The sequence below is a fragment of the Euprymna scolopes genome, chromosome 40 (assembly GCF_053919585.1).
Source record: "Euprymna scolopes isolate OS-2025 chromosome 40, ASM5391958v1, whole genome shotgun sequence".
Lineage (NCBI taxonomy): Eukaryota > Metazoa > Mollusca > Cephalopoda > Sepiida > Sepiolidae > Euprymna > Euprymna scolopes.
In genome coordinates, this window is record NC_136521.1 from 45,493,640 (window position 1) to 45,509,241 (window position 15,602).

The window sequence follows — 15,602 nt, forward strand, 5'->3', positions numbered from 1 at the left end:
ATCTCAAATAATTTTCAATGCTGACCCTTTAGCAGCTTTTTATCTATCCAGAGGGAATAAAAAATGTTTCAGACCTAAATTCACGGTTTCAATTTGGTAGACAAAAATTGGTTTTTCTAGAGATTGTTCCAGATTTACTTTAAATGCAGCTCAAAATAGAAAATATACAAAGCTTTGATAAAATAAAATTTCTTTTTAATATGAATTAAGCTTTTAAAGTTGATGGCATACATATTCATCATTAAGTATATGTAAGCCTTAAGTTAGAAGTAGACAAGTAACTTGACTTTATGTATAGCCTAACCTGGGATCACGGATTATCCGGGTGTGTTATGCAAAAAAAAAAAAAGTAGGCAGGCAGGTTCGAAGCCATGACTCATTAGCTGTTGTGCTCATTGCCAAACAGGAAGTGACGTAGGCTTAAATTAAGGCTAGACAATCAAAGAGGGATGACTAGAAAACTTGGGCTGGGAGGGGGGTGCCTAGGTGTATGCTTGAACAGAAGTAAAGTGGACATTGGAGAAAAAAAATGGACAGGTAAAGTGAAGGCAAGAAATGATTGGCACAGGGTCTGAGTAGTGTACACCGGGTGGGTGAGATGAAGTCAAGACTTAAGTGGTGTAGAAACAATTATAGCAATAATAAAAAATTTGGAGAAAGAGAAAAAAATGCCGACCTGGATATTTTTATTTCTTTTGTTAGTAAGTGCAAAGTTACTTTTTTTTTTTTTTTTTTTTTTTTAACATAGGCATAACCACTTATCAAGGCCGAGAGACCACTCGAGGATAAGGGTTACGAGTGTACAGTAGTCAATTGGACAGTATAGTAATCATTAGTGATGTAAATTTAACTTAAGTGGAACAGTTCAAGAACTTGTTTACATGGGACTTGAACACAACCATATTGTAGTCAGCTGAAAAGCAGGAAAACAGAAGACAATTCCACAGGCGTGCAGTTCTAAGAAAGAAGCTTTGTTCATGGAATCTACATTTAGGTTTAGGCACAGATAAAGAGTGGGGGAAATTATTGATACTGTTTTCAGCTAGACAAGTGTTTCTTGTAAAAGTTTGGTGAGGGGGGGGGGAGATCATAGATTGAAGCTCAGTTGAGCACTTTCCATGAAAATTACGATAAAGCAGAGACAAACTCTATCTCTTGTGAGATAGAGGTTGCAAGGAAGAGAAAAGGACATCTACGAGACTATGAAGTCTATTTTGAACTCTATCAAGGCAAGAAAAGTCCTTTCTAGCAGCTCCTGCCCCGATGTGGCAGCAGTACTCCATCCTTGAATGTACCTGGCTCTTATAGACAGAATTGCATCAGCAGCGAGATATTTACTGAATGGATAAAAGGATCCCACTTTTTTTCAGTGGCCTTGGCAACAGATTTGATGTACATGTTCCATTTAAGATCAGGAGTAAAGATCAAGCCCAGAAGCTTGTCAAAATATGAGGCCTCCTGAAGACGAGAGCCATTCATTTCAATTGATGCCAGATGGGGATCAGAACATTGATGATGTAAAGATAGAAGCTTGGTTTTAGATGCATTAAAAGTAACCAGCCACTCATTTCCCCATTGTACCACATGCTCAAGATCAGAGGAGAGAGAACTTGGTCATTTGCGGTCTTAGATGTGCTACCATAGGTGGTAATGTCATCAGCATAAATGTTTACGAATGATGTAAGGATGTGATTTGAAAGATCATTAATGTAGATCAGGAAGAGAGTTGGGCCTAGGATGGACCCCTGAGGGACTCCAGCATTAATACTGTGAGCTTCTGATGTTTGCCCATCAATTACTATTATGAACCTATCAGAGAGAAATGATTTAATAATTGAGAAGACATTTTCAGCTATACCATAGCTGGAGATCTTGTGAAGTAAGCCATTCTCTATCAAAGGCCTTAGATATGTCAAGAGCAATTGCCCTAGAAAGGTTACATCTATAGTAGAGTATAATTTCCTACGATGGTGTCACATGCTCAGAGCCCAGCCAACATATATGGAATACTAGCCTGGGTATTTGCAGATAAATCAAAACTCCGGGGAGGGGGTGTTAAAATAAATTAAAAAGTTTTGGTTGGCGAGTATGAGGATCGAACCCGAAACCTTGAGGCAAAATTGGAAATTAAAGTGTGAAAAAAAAACGTTAACCATTGTGCCACTAACGGAAATACATTTGAATTTATTTTATTACTTAGAATTTGCAGGTGCACGTTTTAATGTCTTAATGAGGTCAACTTTGACTGCGGGGGTTTTTATTTTTATTTTCCTAAGATGTTGGGGTGGGGGGGAACCAGTTCCGCCTTGTCCAATTTGAATAGCAATTGTCTGATATAAGGAAAATATTTCCACATTGATCAAAGCTGATCGCTTTCAGACATTACCGGTGATGGCGACCGGAAAAATACCGCCAGAATTAGTGTCGCTTTTATTATAGGAAAAAACCTGATCCACACGCAGCGAGCGAAAACTGGTGAATATTTATCTTCCCAAAGTCGAGCAAATTAAATAGACAGGCGAGCTCCGTTGTTAACTCATAGATATCATTTAGATGTGATATAAAAAGTTTTAAGTTGCGAGCCGACCGAGCGCTTCTCTGAAAAAAGCCTTTCTTGGGCATACACAAAAAGCAAACACACATACACACATTTTCACTTTTATATATATAGACTAGCGCGGGGGGGGGGGGTACCCAGCGTTGCCCGGGTGTTTAGAGGTGTGTGTTTGAGGTAATCAAAACATAAGAATAAGCGAAGTAAATATTTTTAAATATTAATATTAAAATGTTAAAACTTAAAAACATCGAAAAAAAAACACCCCAACATAAGGAAAACGAATGATGTTAAATGTAAAAATCGGAAAATGCGAAAAAGAAAACAGAAAAACGAACGTTAAAACTTCTTTAAAAAATCTGAAAAATAAAAACCAAAAAAGAATACGTGAAAAATGCCTTAAATAATCCTGTTTCAATATTAAAATTTAAAAAATCGAAAGCAAAAAGACATCTCACACCACGATTCGAACCCAAAACCTTTAGATAATGAGGCCACGCTCTAAGGAACTGAGCTAAGACGATGTCGACGAAATTGTGTCGATTTTTCAAATATTTAAAGTAAATCATGTTGACGTCGTATGACGCATGCGTAGAAGCAAACTTGTCATGAGAGGACGGTTTTTGCTGAGCCCTCCCTGTAGAAAACTGATGATTTTAGGGTGAAGGAATTAATGTTTTTGTCCAATTGTTCAATATTTGTCGGGCGAAGGAAATTAAAAAATTATATATATATATATATATATATATATATATATATATATATATATAATTTTAAATTATTAACTTTATTGTGATAAATATGATTTATGTCTGAGAGAACACAACGTTCTTACCTTTGCATAAGGTCGTCTTAATTTTTATTGTTTCTTTACGCACATATGTGTGTATATCTGTGTATGTGTCCAACTGGATTGCTGATACACGTATAAGTATATGTGTGTATACCTCACTGTAAACCCTATTTGCTAATTTGTCTTTATTTTCTTCTTTCTTTCCTCTTTTCCTTTTTTATCTCTTTCTGCTCTTCTCATTTATACTGTTAAGCCTTGACATTCTCTTTCTCCCTATCACCTTCTATTTTGAGTCTAAAATGTCACTTAATGTCACTTTAAGTTAGCATTTTAATATATTATTTTATAAATGAAAAAAAAAATTCACTTCTTTCATTTAAGAACCAGCTGTCTTCAGTGACAAATAAACTTTTTTGCGTCGCCTTATGAGTGACTTTTGTTTTTTTAGTAAACCAACTGTCTGAAAGATTAGCATGCTCTGTGTAGCGACTATATAATATTTGTCTATATAAATAAAATATTATATTTTGCTCTTTTTTATTGAATACTCTTAATAACCTCGTTTTAATTCATAATTCATAAGTTTTATGGCCTGAATAACTTCAAGTTGGTGTGTGTGTTTATATATATATATATATATATATATATATATATATATATATATATTAATCCATTTTTAAGAAGCACGAGGACAATGGAATTTAAAATGTGAGGGTAGAAAGAACGATCACATGCGAATTTGTATTTTTTTAAATAAACAGATATTTATTTATTTAAAGTTCCAAATTTTCGGCTTCATCAGGATTTTTTAAAAAACAATATATATATATTTTCTTTTTTTTTACATGCCATGATGTTTAGCAGAGTGGTTATGTATTGTAAGTCCAGTGGTAAGTGCTGTTCGTGCGCAAATGTGTAGTATAAGTATTAATCCACTTTTAAGAAACACGGGGACAATGGGATTGGAAAATGAAACAAAAACTATATATTGGTAAATATAGAATGGTTCATTTATTTAATAAAGGTATACAAACATTTAGTTGGGGGAGTTTTTTTTTTTTTTTACAAGGTGGTCACCACTTACCAAGGGTCGGAAGCCACTCAGTGATAAGGGTTAAGAGTTGTTCTGAAACTAAACATGGCTTACACTTCTACTGGTTATGGACCCAATGTGTGTCTTTATTTCGATGGATTTGAATTGTGGCAAGTGAAATTTCTAGGATATCCACGAATTCAAAAAAGCTACACAAAGTACTTCAAACACAACCTGAAAACAGAAACGATCCTGACTTCATTGAAAAGAACGCTATCTTTGCGGAATTAATACAGTGTTTAGATGACCGAAGTCTATCACTGGTAATGAAAGAAGCTCTGGACGATGGCTGCAAAGCATTAAACATATTGAGAGAGCATTATTTATCGAAAGGAAAACCCAAACTTATTTCTTTATATACTGAACTGACCTCTCTAAAACGAATGGAAGCCGAAACCATTACAGATTATATTATAAGAGCTGAAACGACTGCAAATTGTTTAAAAATGTTTGAAGTTATTAGCGACAGTCTGTTAATTTCCATGGTCCTCAAGGGATTACCAAGTGATTTCAAGCTATTTGCCACCGTGATAACCCAGAAAGAAAACCCTTGACTTTTAGCCAATTCAAGGTAGCACTCAGAAGTTACGAGGAAACTGAAAAAATAGTCACAGAAAAAAACGAATCTACAAACATCATGAGATTTAAAAATGCACACATAAAAACATCAAAATTAAATTATACCTATGCCAGGAATAAAAAACGCAACTTTGCCAAAAACAATTTTTCTCCTAAGAAAAGTACAAAAATTATGTTCTATAATTGTGGACGACCTAATCACAAGAGTTTCCAATGTAGATACACGACTTTAAAGGGCGACTCCATTAAAAATACGGAGAGCTCTGTTAGCAAACATACATTCTTATTTTCATGTAAAAAAAATCCGATATGTAAAATTCACAGACACGTTTAATTTTAAAGATGAAACCCACATGAAGAGAATGAAATTATATTTCCTCAAATTATTAAAACAAATGAAGACAATGAAGATGACGAGGACAAGAGTATCCATGATATTAAAGTCGAAAGATACCCCAAAAGAAATAGAAAACGGCCCGTTTTTTTTTGTGGTCGACAATATGAAAGATTATCAAATCGACTATTGCTATTCCATGGAAAATACACCAAAAAGCTTTAACGAAGCAATTAATTTAGAACATTGTGATGAGTGGAAAATAGCCATGAAAAAAGAAATAGATGCTTTGACCGAAAATAATACCTATACGTTAGTGCCTCTCCCAAAAGATAAACATGTTATTTCTACAAGATGGGTCTTTACAAAAAAGACTACAGCATCAGGCGTAGAACAGTACAAAGCTAGATTTATTGCTAAAGGATCCTCTCAGATTTACGGTATAGAATATTTTTCTACGTTTTCACCAATCACAAACCTAACAACAATCAGAATTTTATTGCAAATCACATCGCAATATGACCTAAAGATCCATCAAATGGACGTAAAAAAATGCTTATTTGAATGCCCCAATAGACTGTGAAATTTGTATCACCCCTCCAGAAGGATTTATAATGAAAAATAAAAATAGCATGTGGCGACTTAACAAGTCATCATATGGTCTAAAGCAGAGTGCTCAGTGTTGGAATACAGTATTTCATGATTATATGATTAAACAACGATTTAGACAATGTGCTGCAGATCCCTGTTTATATACCAAACACAAAGACAATAAAAATACTGATTTGGGTTTTATGGGTCGATGATATTTTAATCGCATCAAATTGTGACATAATGGTGACCAATGTTAAGAACAAATTAAGTAAAAGATTCAAAATAACCGATCTTGGCAAAATATCCTGCTTTTGGGATAGAATTTACTCAAAGGAAAGGACTTATTACGATGAATCAATCGAGATACATTGACAAAATACTATTAAAATTTGGAATGAGAGAGTGCAAGAAACGCTCTACACTGGTCAAAAATTATATCAATAAAAATATACACACAGAATCTGAAATAATAAATGATAAATTATACCGAGAAATCATAGAAAGTCTTGTATATTTAATGACTGTGACGAGACCTGATATATGCTATACAGTAACAAAACTATCACAAAAATTATCAAGACTGACAATGAGGGATTTAAACAGAGCTAAACAAGTCCTTCGTTATTTAAAAGGAACTAAAGAACAGAGGTTAGTATTTAGAAAATCAAAAAATCCCCTAAAATTAGAAGGATTTTCAGATTCAGATTGGGGAAACGACGAAGATCGAAAAAGTATATCTGGATATTGTTTCAGGCTATCAGAAAATAGGCCTATTATTTCATGGAAAACTAAAAAATAACAGATTGTATCTCTCTCTACATGTGAAGCAGAATTTATCGTGATCACACATATGACCCAGGAAGCACTCTATCTTGAAAATATCCTAAAAACTATTCTAGAGCCAGAATTAACTAAAAGCCCCGTAGTAATTAATTGTGATAATCAAGCCAGTATAGTCTTAGCACAGAACACAATAATCAACCAAAAATCTAAGCATATAGATATAAAATACCATTTCATAAAAAGCGAGGTGAAAAAGGAATCCATTATTTTGAATTACATATCATTAGAACAAAATATCGCTGATGTATTCATGAAACCTGCAACAAGAATAAAGTTAAAGCATTTTTCTTCAAAACTTGTTGGAGGATTCGACTGACTAATTTTTCACGGCCCTGTATGTATATAAATTTCTATATATTGAAGAAAAAAACAAAAAACAAAAAAAAAAGTCCTGGGCAAGACGTTAAGCTGCATCCATTTTGTTTGTATTAACACTTTAACATACTAATACGTAAATAATACTTTTTCTGAAATAAAAAATTTTTGAAAAAGAAAGTCACTTTTTGCAAACCTTTTCTTTGTAAATTTCCTTTTTGACAAATAATTTTTGAATCACTATTTTGCAGATATTTTATTTGCAAATTTTCCTTTTGACAAATACTTTTTGCATGCTTATTTTAAGGTGCGCATAAATTACAATTGAATTTTTTTTTTATGCACATTAGTTTTCTTTCTTATTTATCAAAAATGTCCTATTATTTTTTTGTATTGCTTTAATTAACAACCCCCCCCAAAAAAAACTCTCTTTTTAAATGTGTACTATTGCATGTATATTTATATGTATATTCATTTATATGTATATGTGTATGCGTTTTTGAACAAAGCTGCATAATCAAATTTAAGAAATGGCTTCCTTTTTTCCCCAAACCCATCCCTTTTTAAGGTAAAAATAAGAAATTTCTTTTATGTCCCTTTTCTGTACACAAAGATGTATATGTTTGACATTTGAAAAAAATTAAAAATAGCGTCTTTTCACATGCTAAAAATTTAAGATCCAAATTATTTCTAATTTTGTTATGGATAATCGAATATAAAAATATTTATTTTTGAGCAGAATGAACCAAAGAGACTTCCCCCATTATAAAAAAAATAGGGGGGGGGGTGATCCCACACAGTCAAAAGATTCTATTTATAAACGATGCTGCTAGGAACTGACGAATCGAATCAATTCATGTTCTGCTACCAACCAATCGGAAACCAGAATTGCTCCATAAATATTAAACCTTTCTGTAGCAGTTTTGCATGTTTTTTCTGTCTCAACACGGGAGGAATCTTTTGCTTTGTGGATTCCAACTTGAGAACTGTCTACTGAGAACCAGTCATCTCCCAAGACTTATGTAGAACAACGAACCATCGGAAACTGTTTTGAAACTAAACATGGCTTACACTTCTAGAGAGGGGATTCTTTATACCAAGGTATTTCGAAGTTTAATGCTTCTCATCAAAAGAGTAGAGATGATGCCAGGTAACATAACGTCTAGAATGGGATTCATCAGGAATTAAATAAATCAATGAAAATATTGACGTTGTTAGGAGGAATTATATCGAATTCTAAGATAAAGGCGGAGCGTATTATATAAAGTGTAATGTAAAAAGTTTCTATCATAGTCTTAGATACCAAATTCCTCTATCAATTTTCGGTCTAAAGACTTGAAATTTTAGATGTAGGTAACTTGGATATGGGTAAAACTTCATATTTTGATTTGAGACCAAAATAATAAATGTTAAGGGATCAAAATTGGGGTCAAAGTTAATAAAAAATTGACCTCTGGAGTCTCTACGAAATTACTCAGACACATTTTGGTCTAAACATTTGAAATCTTACATAAATGGTATTCACACATAGAGCAAGTTATGAACAGTGCATAAGGCCCGAGCAAAGCCGGGCTGAACTGCTAGCATATAAGAAAATCAATTTAAGCTCTGTAAATAAGAATTTACAACAATTTATTATTCGACAAGGAATACAAGTTGGAAGCTTCAAAATTTTTTCTTATTCCATTAAGCTATATATAGATATAGATATAGATATAGATATATTGTGACATAATCCTTCAATGGATTATGCATTTGAATAAAAATTGAAATATTTGATTTTAGACCAATGAGTAATGTATCGGTTTTTTTGCTATTTTTATATTTTATCACCAAGGCAAAATGAACATGGTTTCCGAGAGAGAGAGAGAGAGAGAGAGAGAGAGAGAGAGAGAGAGAGAGAGTATAGAAGAAAGAGGGAGATGCTAAGCCTAAAAAGAGAGAAAGAAAGAAACAGTATAGGAGTAGGAGAGAGAGGTGAGAAAAGCCTTTTAACAAGCAAGTTGGCAAATGACCCGGTCAGCAAGATGACCTGGTTAACGACATACTTTTCGACCTGACCCCTGCTAGTTGCTAAGCAACAAAGAAAGAAAAGAGAGGGATAAGAAATGTATAGAGAAGAAAGAGAGAGCGGGAAAAAGAGAAAAATAGACCTTTTGGTACAAAAGAGATCCCGCTGAGGCGTCACGCTGAGCGAGCGGAGGTAGAAAATTTTCCACCACTCCACCAAACGACAGATGAACGAACCGATGTCAAACCCCCCAATCAACAAGGAAAGAAAAGAAATAATGCCTGGGAGAACAAGCCGGTGTCGTCGAAATACAGAATGTTAATGCCATAAACACAAGAGACATGATACTCGAAGAATAACCAAAATATTGGATGGATATTATACAAGTATATCGCATGTTACGAACTGTCATCTGAAGCGAACAAAACGGGGGTTAAATTCCACGTAAAAGCGAAAAAAAAAAGAGGAGGAAATAAAAATAAAATCTGTAAGTGTATTTATGAAGATCTCTCTCATGTATTAAGTAAATGGGTTAATTTTGCCATCATTCTGTTTGGACTGATATATGTTTTTGTATTGGTATATTCTCATTAGCATTTTCAGATAGTAGATAAAAATACCCTTTCCACACCCTTATAATCTGTTTCTTTTATTTTTTTTACTTAATCTCATCCCCCCATCTCTACCATAGTTTAAATTGTTATAACAAAGTTGATTTTGAAAATATTATCACTGGTGTTTCTTGTTTCATTCTTTCTTGCAGTTTTGGTTGGGTTCGCCCTTGTGTCTCCTTCCTCTTTTGTTTATCTGTGTCACATGTGCAATAAAATACTTGGATTTTGCTTTCCCATAAATTCCCTTATACCCCCCCCCCCATTTTGGTAACATGTTACAAAGATGATTTATTTGCTTTTATCGTAAGTTTCCTTTCATAACCCTACGTCTATTTGTTACTTAACCCCCCACCCTTTTATCGCATATGTTACAATATATATATATATATATATATATATATATATATATATATATATATATATATACTTACTCTCTAAGCTATATATACATACTTACTCTCTAAGCTATATATATATATATATATATATATATATATATATATATATATACTTACTCTCTAAGATATATATATATATATATATATATATATATATATATATATATACACACATGCACACACATACTTATGAATCTATGCACATCCTGTTGGCAGTCACCAATATGAAAGACAAAATGTACAAATTCACGATATACAACAGGGTTGAGTGGGATGACATGTTTTCGCATTATTTCCCTAAAACGGACTGGCTGTAGTTGAGAATTCATATGGATTTTGTTGGGCGATTGGATGAGTTCTATTATTTGGTTGCAGTAAGATAGCTTCACTAAATGGCCAGAGATACTTAAGTGTGAAAAAAAGAAACCAACAAAAAAACAATGGCAGAAAGTTCAGTTAGGTTTCTGCATTAATCGTTCGCAGATTTTAGAGTTGCTTGCTTGAATCTTGTCTTCACCGATCTGATGATTCCATTTTTTAAAAAAGGGGTGACATGTGAATATACATATATATAGGCATGCCCCAAAGGCTAAGGAGTGAGGATATTTTCAATTCTAGCTGATGGCACCCAAAAAATTTAGCATTCAAACACTACAGTGTTTGAATATATGGTTAAGTGGCAGTTTTAGTCATTTAGAACTGCTTTAAAGCTTCACCACTCACTCATTTTTCAACCAAATTTCAAACAATTATTACAGTTTATAGATCACCTTCTTAGCTATATTGTGAAAATATTTTTTCAATTTTCGTTCAGTAAAACAAAGTTATGATGAATTTACTGGTGTTCAAAATCGTAAAAATTTGTAAGGAGGTGAGCGATGTTTTTTTATGACTGGTTTCCATAGCAACCACGCTGCTTCAGCAACTAGTGTTGCTACTAATTTACTGCTCTTGCAAAAAGAGAAGCAGCAAGTGAAACAGAGAGAATGAAAGCAAACGAGTGCCGTACATTGTTTTACATATGTGTATGTTCTGTTTATGGGGGCAAAAAAAAGTAAGATTGAAATTAAACAAAGAACAGGCGAATTTACTGGACGCCTGCAAAAATCATGAATTACAATATGTTGTGAAGGAACATAACTGGCTATACACCGGTTACAAACTGTATATATATATTGGACTGTTTGGCAGACAGCGGCAGACAGCGGCAGACAAGCAGTCGCAGTAAGACGGATAGTCTTACGTGTTGATTATCAGACTTTCTTCCCCATACTTGTTACTATGTACTTCTATTTACCTTAGGCGAGCAGCCTTACGTTTCTGTATTATAAATAAACCCCATTACACATACCACTCGGTGTAACTCACGTTTGTCTTTATTTCCTAAGTATTTAGGAATATAACAATGGCGACGAAAGGATGTTCTTTCTCTTAACAGAGATAAATTACCGTACCAAGGACTGTGTACAATGCAAGGATTTTTTGTTTTACAAAAAAAACAAACTACACAAGGATTTTTGACCACGTGCGTCAATGAATTTAAAAATTTTTCCTACCTAAAGTAGCGAAAAGTACGGATTTTTCTTCGTAAAGAACTCACAAGAAATTATAGAAACATGTTCAAGGTAAAGTGGAATTTATATTTATTTTGACAAGTAAAAAAAAAAAAAAAAAAAAAAAAAATGGTCGCAAGTTGAATTCGAAACTACACTAAAGGATTACGAGTTTCGAAAGAAAAAATATAAATACAACGACTATTGTACCATTTTATGCCACGTGGGAACGGCAGCCATATATTTTTTTTTTTTTGGAAAATTAATTGTTTGTTATTGCCTTTATATAAATAATTGGAACTATTTGTCGTGGGAAGTAAGAAATATTTTGTGTATGAACTTACGTTGTTGAAAAAAAAAAAAAAAAAAAAAAAAAAAAAAAGAATTATTTTACAAAGCCTGTTGAATTACTATGGATGAACTTTGTTGAAACGTGTTGTGTCTGCATATTGCTACTAATTTACGATATACGTAAATTTACGATTTTTCTTTGGAATTATTGTGTAGAATTCGAAAAGACATTTTTGTACTAGAAGCTAACATGGAACAATTAGCAGAGTTAACTAAGGCTCTAGCCCTTAGCATCCAGGAACAGACAAAAATGACTCAACAATTTTTAGCGCAACAACAACAACAACAACAACAAATTCAACAACAACAGCTACAGCAACAGCTGCAACAACAACAAGAAAGAACACAAAAAACTTTAGAGGCACAACAAGAACAAACAAACATACTACAACGACAAATGTCGACACAGCAAAAGAATTTAGAAAAGCTAATTCTAACGTCGACCGGGAAGAAGACTAATTTTTCTGCCGAGGGTATTTCAAATTCACTAACGGAATTTCGTTACTCCCCGGATACTGGTGTTACTTTCCCTGCATACTACAGAAGATACGAAACAATTTTTACGAAAAGATGTTTAGACTGGACCGATGAGGAAAAAGTTACCCTGCTACTACAAAAACTGGGTACTGATGAAAACACCAAGTATGCAAATCTAATTCTACCAAAAAAACCGGAGGAGGTTTCGTTCGAGGAAACAATTAGTACCTTGTCGAAAATATTTGATAAAAGGGATAGCCTATTTCACTCTAGATACAAATGTTTGAACATTCAGAAGGCAGAAGCTGAAGACTATCTAGAATATGCTTGCACTGTGAACTGTTTATGCGAATCATTTAAATTGAATGAAATTTCCGCAGACCAATTTAAATGTTTAATCTTTGTACAAGGTCTCACAGCACCAAGGGACAAAGATATACGTTCACGGATCCTAACAATTATGGAGGCGGATCCTAACATAACATTGCAAAAAGTCACTGAAGAGTGTCAACGTCTGATTAACATAAAGAAAGACAACACTCGCATTGAAGAGAAAAATATTTTTAAGGTGCAGCAAGTAAAAAGGCAAGGGACCACAAGAAAGTCCAGGTTCCAAGAACACAGGATCCTTAAAGGATACAAAGACCCAAAGCTAAAGTGTAAATGTTGTGGTAGTTTAAGACACAACAATAAGACCTGCTGGTTTAGGAACAAAATATGTTATGAATGTGGTCTCAGAGGTCACAAGGGAACATACTGTGCCCAGAAGAAAAGACAAGGGACCGATAATGTAAATACGCTTCGCATGAATAAAGAAAAAAGCTGCGAAAGACGGAAATATGTTGATGTTCGGATAAATGGACATCTGGTTACATTGCTTCTGGATAGCGGTGCAGATATTAGTATTATAAATGAAGATATATGGAAAAGGATAGGTCGACCTGAATTAACGAAAACCAGAAAGACGGCGAGAAGTGCGTGCGGCAAAAGATTAGAGTTCAAGGGAGAATTAAAATGCAAAGTGACATTCGCTAACCAGACTCATAAATCCAAAGTGTACGTCGTACCAGGAAAGAATACATGCCTGTTTGGGGTAGATTGGATTGTCCTGTTTAATTTATGGGAGAAACCCATAAATTCGTTTTGTAACGTTTTAACTGCAGAAAAAGCAAACCAAAGGGAAGACTTCCTGAAGGATTTGAAAACTGAATTTCCCAATGTTTTTGCCGAAGGACTAGGACTCTGTATTAAGACAGAGGCAAAATTTGAATTAAAGAAAAATGCCACTCCAGTATTCAAACCTAAAAGGAATGTGCCTTTTTCAGCGATGGACGCAATCGAAAAAGAGTTGGATAGACTTCAACAACTGGAAGTCATTGAAAAAGTTAACCACACAGATTGGGCAAGTCCAACCGTGTATGTAAAGAAAAAAAATAACAGAATAAGGGTCTGTGGAGATTTTTCAACGGGTTTAAATGACTGTCTATTGGACCATAATTATCCCCTTCCGTCCGCAGAAGATCTGTTCTCTAAGCTTAACGGAGGAAAAATTTTTTCTAAGATAGACCTCTCAGATGCTTACTTGCAAATTAAGATCAGCGATGAATGCTCCAAATACTTAGGCATAAATACTCATAAGGGCATTTTTAAGCTAAAGAGGCTTCCTTTTGGATTAAAGGTTGCTCCTGCTATTTTCCAGCAAATTATGGACACGATGCTGGCAGGGTTGGAATTTTCAATGGCCTACCTTGACGATATCCTAATTAAAAGTGAAAATTTGCAAGATCATAAGAAGCATGTAAAAGAAGTATTCAAAAGAATACAGGAATTTGGTTTTAAATTGAGCCCAGAAAAATGCGATTTTTTTATGAAAAAAATTAAATATCTAGGTCAAATAATCGACAAAGAGGGTCGAAGACCGGATCCACAAAGGACTGAAGCAATTGAAAAGATGCCTGCTCCAGATTCAGTGACAAAATTAAAATCGTTTTTGGGATTAGTTCAATACTATGCAATTTACATCCCTAACATACATAATTTAAGAGCTCCTCTTAACGAGTTACTGAAAAAGGGTGTTAAATGGAACTGGAATAAGGAATGTGAATCTGCTTTCCAAAATATCAAAAGATGTCTACTGTCAGACTTAGCATTGGCACATTTCAATCCAGAAAAGGAACTAATACTAGCAACGGACGCCAGTGATTACGGTGTTGGCGCTGTATTACTTCACAAGTATGAGGATGGTAGGACAAAAGCTATCGCCCATGCTTCAAGAACGTTGGTTGCAGCGGAGAAAAATTACAGCCAAATTGAAAAAGAGGCGCTGTCGATAATATTTGGAATTACAAAGTACAATCGATTTCTCCATGGACGATCTTTTATTTTGCAAACCGACCATAAACCCCTACTTACCATATTTGGATCAAAGAAAGGCATTCCCACACATACTGCGAATCGATTACAGCGATGGGCTGTAACCCTCTTAAACTATCAGTTTAAGATGGAACATGTATCCTCAAAAAAGTTAGGACACGCAGATGCATTATCACGGTTGATCCCTAAAAGAAGCGAAAGTTTCGAAGAAACGGTAATTGCTGCGCTTAAAGACGAAAGTGAATGTACAAGTTCAATGTGTAATATGATACGTGAACTTCCGGTAACTTTCGAAAAAATAAAAAAAGAGGCAGTAAATGACATTTTCATTAAGAAAATGAAAAATCAATTGGGATGGATAAAAAAAAATAAAAAGGTAGATCAAACAACGCCTTTTTCCATCTGTGAAGATGTGCTCATGTATGGTGAGAGGATCGTAATTCCACTAACGTTACAGAGGAAAATTCTGAAGGAATTTCATACAGGTCATCCGGGCATTTCGAGAATGAAATCCCTTATGAGAGGATATGTGTACTGGCCTGGTATGGACAAGGAAGTTGAAAAATGTGTCAAGACATGCAGAGGATGTCAATTAGCAGCTCGAGATCCTCCAGTAAAAACGACGCCATGGCCAAAGACGGACCTACCCTGGTCACGTCTGCATATTGATTATGCGGGACCTATAAATGGTTATTTTTACTTGATTATTGTAGATTCTTT